Below are 8,084 nucleotides of genomic sequence, written 5' to 3' on the forward strand. Positions count from 1 at the left end.
CCTCGGAGATTTCTAGAAGATTCTTGAGTAACCTTATAACTGTGGTTTTGAACTCTATATCCAGTAGTTTGCTTTCTTCCATTTCTTTCATTTGTGCCATATTTCTTTGTCTCTGAATTTTGGCTGCTTCCCTGTGTTTGTTTCTATGTATTGGGTAGCTGCTAAGTCTCTTTGAGTTGATAGAGTGGCCTTGTGTAGTAGGTGTCCTATAGGGCCCAGTGGCTCAGCCTCCCCAATCACCTGGGTTGGAAACTCTAGGTCAGTGATGGCAAACCTTCTGAGCTCGGCGTGTCAGCATTTTGAAAAACCCTAACTTAACTCTGGTGCCGTGTCACATATAGAAATTTTTTGATATTTGCAACCATAGTAAAACAAAGATTTATATATATTTTTTAAAATATATTTTATTGATTTTTTAGAGAGGAAGGGAGAGAGACAGAGAGCTAGAAACATCGATGAGAGAGAAACATCGATCAGCTGCCTCCTGCACATCTCCCACTGGGGATGTGCCCGCAACCAAGGTACATGCCCTTGACCGGAATCGAACCTGGGACCTTTCAGTCCGCAGGCCGACACTCTATCCACTGAGCCAAACCAGTTTCGGCAGATTTATATTTTTGATATTTATTTTATATATTTAAATGCCATTTAACAAAGAAAAATCAACCAAAAACATGAGTTCGCGTGTCACCTTTGACACGCGTGTCATAGGTTCGCCATCACTGCTCTAGTTGCACCCCTTTGTGGGCTTTGTGCACAGTCTTGTTGTAGTTGAGCCTTAATTGTTGTTGGTGACACTGGGAGGAATTGACCTCCAGGCCAATTGGCTGTGAGGACCAGCTGCTACTATGAGAGAGCTGCTGTGCAGGAGACACCCTTATGGGGCAGGACTTGCTTCAGTGGGGCTTTGGTGCTCACTGAGTCTGCCCCTTGTGTGTGACACTTATGGATGTGTAGAGTTGTAATCTGGTATGGTCTCACACTGACCACTGGGTACACTGGCTCTTGGGTCTCCAGGGAGGGGCAGAGTCAGCCAGTGCCTGAGGCCACTCAGCAGGAACTACAGAGAGATCTTCAGATTCCTCCTCTTTGTATTGGGTTTGGAAGTGCCCAGACGAGGCCCAGCTGTGAAGCAAGGCTGGCTGGTGGTGGTGCAGGCCTTGGGCCTTTTATTGATAGATTTGGGGCTCCCTGACTCAGCTGCAGCTGGTTTGACAGAGTTTTAAGCCTCAGAAAGGACAGGCCATTCATATGCAAAAGCCGCTGTGCACAGCTTGGGTGGGGTTGTAAATTGGGTGGGTCAGGGCCCAGGGAATCATCAAGGTAGAACAAACAGAAATGGCTGCCAGTCAGCCCTGCACTGGGGTGGTCCTAGCTTGGGAACAATGACCGCTGTGAGCACCTCCTGTCAGGGAGAAAGCCACCCCCAAATTCCTGTCCTGATGCCAGACAGTCCAGTTTCTTGTCTCATGTGTCTGGGTCCCCCAAACCTCGCCTGGCACTGGAGCTGAGAGGAAGCAGGAGCTTGTAAGTTCAGTTTGTTGTGCTAGCCTTTTAAGAGGAGCAGTTGGGTCTCCAGCAGCCTGTGTGTCACTCAGCCCCAATCTGCCCTGGTTTTGACAGTCCAGAGCTCTTACTGCCCATAGGGACTTCTTTTCCAGCTCTGGGAGCCTGGGCAGGGGGTCTGGTGTGGGGCTGGGACCCCTTTCTCCACTGGCGGCCTCCACAGAGGCCATCTCCTCTGTCCATGTGGGCGCTGGACCAGCCTGCTCCGCCGCATCTGCAACTCCCACCGGCCTCAGCGCTTTCTCCTTTACCTCTCTGGTTGTAGGACTTCCGTTCAGCCAGCTTCCCAGCGGTTCTGGTGGTTGTTCTGTATGTTAGCTGTAATTTTGATGTGGTTGTGGGAGGCAGCAAGTACAGGCGTTTCCTACCCCGCCATCTTGGTTCTCCCAGCTCTGTTGCATTTTTTAAAGGGCTGTTGAGACCTGGTTAGGGGAAGTCTCTCCATATTTCACACTTGCTGGCTGTGTGCTGCTCCAGCCAGCTTCTGCTCTGGGGGGCTGGGAGGAAGCAGAGTTGGTGATCCTGTGATGTGGGCGTTATAACAGGACAACTCAGAGTAGTCTAAATGCCAAAATCGCCATCCAAGGTTCAGGGAGGCCACCAGCTGTCTCTGCATTAATGCGGAGCTCTGAGGTGCACCAGTCGTTTCCCAATGCCAGCTGCTGCACTTGCTGCCTCAGGGTGCCCCTGGTGTGTTGTTAAAGATTTGTTCCCGCCCTGGCGGCTTTGGCTCAGTGGATAGAGCCTCAGACTGTGGACTGAAGGGTCCTGGGTTAGATTCTGGTCAAGGGCACATGCTGGGGTTGCGGGGTCAGGTTGTGGGCTCGATCCCCAGCAGAGGCCATGCAGGAGGCATCCGACCAATGATTCTCCCTCATCATTGATGCTTCCAATTCTTGTTCCTCTCCCTTCCTCCTGAAATCAATTTAAAAAAATTGCCGCCCTAACTGGTTCGGCTCAGTGGATAGACCAGCAGTGGGCAAACTACGGCCCGCGGGCCGGATCCGGCCCGTTTGAAATGAATAAAACTCTTGAAAAAAAAGACCATACCCTTTTATGTAATGATGTTTACTTTGAATTTATATTAGTTCATACAAACACTCCATCCATGCTTTTGTTCCGGCCCTCCGGTCCAGTTTAAGAACCCATTGTGGCCCTCGAGTCAAAAAGTTTGCCCACCCCTGGGATAGAACATCAGCCTGCGGATTGAGGGGTCCCAGTTTCAATTCCAGTCAAGGGCACATGCCCGGGTTGTGGGCTTGATCCCCAGTAGGGGGCGTGCAAGAGGCAGCTGATCCACGATTCTCTCTCTTCATTGATGTTTCTATCTTTCTCTCCCTCTCCCTTCCTCTCTGATCAATAAAAATATATTTTTAAAATTGCCTCCAGGCCATACCTCCATAGCCCCAGGAAGCAGCCTGGGAATCTGTAAGGAGCCTGCTGGGCAGCAGGGCACAGTCAGCCGGGCACCCACCTGCCCAGGCGGGGCCAGGAGCAGCGCTGCTGAGCAATCAGGGAGCTGGGGCTGCGGCTCAGCAGGTGGGCACATGGCGTTCCCACGCAGCCTGGTGCTCGGCCTGGAAAAGGCTTAGCATTCTCTCCGCCTTCAAAAGGTCCAGGCATGACGCTGTCCGCTGGCCCCTTCCCGGAGGTTGCTGCAGGGCCCCAAACGAGCGCTGATTTACAGAGAAGCAGTGGTGGGTAATGTTGGCCAGAGCACCATCCAATTGTCCCCTTCTGCCTGGTACCCACAGTCACGAGCCTTTCTCAGTGAGCAGTGGTCCCGGGTGGGAGGTGGCACGTTAGCTGAGGCTCTGGCATTGCTCAGGTGGCAAGGAGTGAGTCTGAAGAGGGTGCTAGATGCAAGGCTGGACCATCCCGCAGGCAGGACGCTGCATGAGGTGGCCCTGCCCACGAAGATGTACAGACTCAAGCCAGGGAGTCAGGTGGTGGGATGGGACTCAGGCGCCTCCTACTCCAGGGAGAGCTGGTGGTCTCACAGCCCTGTTTGCTTTAGGAGCTCTGCTTTTCCTGGGAAACCAGGCCTCCTCACCCACAGATGGGGCCGTGTCCTGACTAGACAGGAGCTCTGACTCTCTGGGTACATTGTTAGGCATGGCCCCTCTCTCCTGGACCTAACTTGTCCCTTTACGTAAGGGAGACGCATTTTTCTACTTCTGTGTAAATGCATAACATAATGCAACAGCAAACCGATGTTTCTCTCTCTCTCTCTCTCTCTTTCTCTCCTTCCTCTCTCAAAAATCAATAAATTAAAAATATTGAAAAATGTTTAAGAAAATATAATTGATCAAATATGTAAGTGATATTACATGTTCAGGAGTTTGCAGTCCATACCCTCCGGCTTCCTGGCCGCCACACTGGGCCAGGGCCAGCCACACTGCTCGCCTGCCCTCTCCATTGTTGATCCAACCTCTGCCTCATCTAACCTGCTGGGCTTCCTTCCAGCATATTCTTCATTTCAAATATGACACCGTTCGCTTTGACTGGTTCTGTTACATGGCTTCTGTGTTTTTTAGTAAATGTCTCTTTGTTAACTTCTCACTGAGACTGTTCCCCAAGTTCCCTGAGCACCCTTATAACATTGCTTTAAACTCTGCATCTGGTGTTTTGTTGCTTCAATTTAATTCTTTTTCTGGGACTTCTCTTGCCCTTTCATTTGAAGAATATTTCTTTGTCTCCCCATTTTGTTACCTTTCTGTGTTCACCTGTGTGTTGGGTAGATCTGCTGACTCCCACGCTTGTGACGAGGTTCTGATGCAGGTGCCTTGCGGGTCTCGGTGGTGCAATCTTCTAAACCCTGGAGCCAGGTGCTCCAGAAGTAACTCCTGTGTGGGTCTTGTGCCGAATGCTGTGGGTCGCTTGGTGGGTAGTTAACCTTCAGGTGACCTGATTATTTGGACAGAACTCACTCACCATGTGTGAGCTGCTGGTCGAGAGCTGCCCCCTGAGACAGAGTGGTCCCAGCAGGGTCTCGTGGCTTCCGGGCCCCCCTTTTGCTTGTGCCATTTGTGTGGCTAGTTGGGTTGAGCTCTGGTGTGTTTGGAAGCCCACTACTTGTTGTGTTGGCCAGGACTCCAATGGAGGTCAATGTCAGATGTTGTGTGTAACCAGCCTTGGGCTACCCATCTGGAGCCACCACACTATTCGCTCTTTGTGGCTGTGTCTACTGGTCTTGGGGTGTGTGTGGGAGGCCAGGCTGTGTTCCAGGATTGGCTTCCTAAAGCTCTGAGCTGGAGCAGATGAAAAGTCTAAGGCTCCTAAGGTCGACAACCTCCTATCAGCCTCCCCCCCCCCCCCCCCCCCCGAGGTTGCCTGGACTTCCCAGAGTCTAATGCAGAAAGGTTACAGAGCAGGCCACACTGGCCAGGCCCACTGACCCTTACACATGGTTCAAGCTCAGTAGGGCGGGGCAGCTGGGCTGGGAAGACAGGACTCCTGGGTGCCTGACTTGGGGCAGCACGATCAGGCACTCAATGGGGAGAAGGTGGCCGCCTTTGCAGAGCCATACCACTCAGCCTCTGCCAGAGCCTGCAACGCCAGCTCCCCCAGGAGGAGCGCACCACAGGCTCATGTTGGGTGCAGCCAGCTGTCCCCACTGCAGAAGCCAGCCGAGCAGGACGAGGTCACTGAGGTCACCGGGACTTAGACAAAGGGATGAAGAAAGCCCTCCCCTGGGGTGGCACCGCTGGGCCAGGGAAAGGGGCGAGCTGCACACCTCCCCTCAGCCCTGTAGCCACGCCTGCTGGAGCCCCTCCATGCAGCCTCTGGGGGAGATGTTCTCTAATGAATGCCTCACCTCTGAGCAGGGCCAAGTTCCTCCCCTGAGCTGAGCCGAGCTAGGCAGGGCGAGTGGGAATTAGCACTTCCACTGGGGGTGGCGCAGGTCAGCAGAGGGGTTTCCATGGGGACTGGTGCCTGCCGAACCCATTTGGGGGGGGGGGGGGTTGCCCCTGTTCAAGGTCACAGTTCAGTGACCGAGAGTCTGCCGATAGTTTCTAAAGGAAAAGAGCACAGCTCAGGACCCTGTTGATAGACAAACCGCCCTTTCTACCAGAGTGGAGCTTGGCATGGTGGTGCCACCTTATGTGGAGGACCTGTTGGTGCAGGCCCAGGAGGTGCTGTAAAGTAGGATCGCCGGCCTTGGGATGTGGCACCTGAAGGCGGAGTGGGAGCTGACCCAGGACAGGACCTCAGCAGCCGGCCCTCTGGATCCCTCTGGAGCCACACCTCCCAGGTCTTCATGGCGCCCCATGCCGTCCCCTTCTCTCTACCAGAGCTCCAGGCGGCCCCGGGGTTGATGCTTTAGGGGGCTCCTCCTCTCTCCAGGGCACAGAGTCCCACCGACTCACTGCCACACTGCAGGCTCCTCCTCCCGGCCCTGGGGCTCTGGTTTGGGAGTTCTGGGATTGACACCCCACACTCCTAAGGGGGGACCCTTGCAGCCGGATATCCCTCCAGCTTCTCAGCCCCTCCCAGTCCCTGGGCCACGCCTCCTTAAATCCTTGGATACAATCTCCTCTTCAGCGTCCTTCACTTGCTCACCCAGGCGATCGTTTTATTTAGCTGTGACCTCGGTTTAGAGGGGGGAGGTGTGTGGCTTCCACCTACGCAGCAGCCACCTCAGGTCCTCTCTGGGCTGTTCTCCCTGCGACCGATTTCTACTCAGAACATACCGTCGGCTTAACAATAACCATTAAACCCGGAGACACGAAGCACAACTTCCATGAATGGGAGCCTCTGACCATGTTTCTAACTTTAGTCTCACTAGGTAGGTAGTATTTTCATCAATTTACAGACAGAGCAACCAAGGCCATGAAGTCGGCCAAGTGGCAGAGCCACGATTCGAAACTGTTTCCTCCAAAGCTCTCAGCTTCCACAATTCCTCCGAGATGAATTGGGCTCCACCTGAAGCTAAAGGTCACCCTGCCAGGCGTGTACCTTCTTGACGGAAGCTATCAATACCTGTGAGGGTTTTCCTGTGCCAGAGCTGGTTTATGTAATAACCCGTTTCACTCCCCTCTCGAAGCAGTACTCATACCACCGAGTCCCACGTGGTCTGAATCCCGGGGACTGGATGGTTCGCTTCCAGAGGAAGGAAACGAAAGATGGCCTGTTTCTGCTGCAGTGACCATGTCAGTTCCCCGTCGCTCTCCCTGGGACTCCCCCCAGCACATAGCAAATGTCAGCTAATAAACAAATGAGAAAAATGGTTGCCTAAAAAGACAGTGTCTGAGATGAAAGATTTGCACCTATTCAGTGTTTGACAAAGGGGTGAAATATTTATTGAAAGGTGCGGCATGTCCACTCCTTCATTCAGCAAAGTATTTCTTGAACCACACCCAGGTCTCGGGCATTCCAGGACATACGGTTCACTACAGCCACGATTCACACATGGTCTCTACTTTGAAGGAATTTAGGGTCTAGGATAAACAGCAGCACGACAGAAAGCAGTGAACACTGACAGACAGCCTAGCAAGTGTTTTGAATTTGAAGTTAGGAAAACAAGCAAAAGTTCTTCACCCTTCAATTGGTCTCTTTGGACATCGTTTTCTCATGCACTCATTGGCAATCGGTCTCAGGGTCTCAAACCTTTCCTCCGTGAGTTAATCACAAATGTATTTGTTCTGATTTGTCTCCCTAGTTTCCGTCTTCCTCCCAGACACCATTTCTATGTAAACAACCAGCCTGCACTGTAAACCAGGTCTCAGGAACTGAACTTGGAGTTCTGTCCGACTTCCTGAAGATGGAGGAAAAGACACATGTGAAGGGCGATGAGAAGGCAGCGGCCACAGCATCCGACAAGGGAGAGAGAGACAGACACCGATGAGGAGTCAGCAGAGGCTTCTGGGTTTTGTATCACCTCCATCCATTTTCCAAGTTTTAACATAAACATGAAAAATATAATCTTGATTTTCCCTTCCTGTGGGAATTTAGATCCTCACTTCAGAGAATATTCTCTGAAATCCTTTCCTGGAGAATAGAATGTGATGGTAGTGTACAAAAGTGTTTAGGACTGCTCAGCACACTATTTCTTAGTAAGACCAGACTTTAAGAAAAGGGGTGGGTCCTGGCCGCGTGGCTTAGTTGGTTGGAATATCATCCCGTACATCAAAAAAGGTTGTGGGTTCGATTCCTGGTCAGGGCACATACCTAGGTTGTAGGTTTGATCCCCATTCAGGGCACATGGGGGAGGCAACTGATTGACCTTTGCTCTCTCTCTCTAGAAATCAATAAAAGCATATCATTCGGTGAGGATTGAAAAGAAGAAAAGGGTGGGAGGGCAGCACTAGTTCGATGACCTTTGAGGAAGCTTCCCTCTCTCCATAAGTTACGCCTTCATTCCTATTAGCTACACAGTAATGAAATCTAGAGGAAGCTTCAACATTCACAATTAGAGTTACGGAATCAAGGATGTGAAGACAACGTGTTCAAGAATAACTCGAGATGGCCTGAGGGCACTTACCTCTTCAACACCTTTACTTGAACCCCCATAAAAA

This window comes from Myotis myotis, unplaced genomic scaffold (genome assembly GCF_014108235.1).
Source record: "Myotis myotis isolate mMyoMyo1 unplaced genomic scaffold, mMyoMyo1.p scaffold_m19_p_20, whole genome shotgun sequence".
Lineage (NCBI taxonomy): Eukaryota > Metazoa > Chordata > Mammalia > Chiroptera > Vespertilionidae > Myotis > Myotis myotis.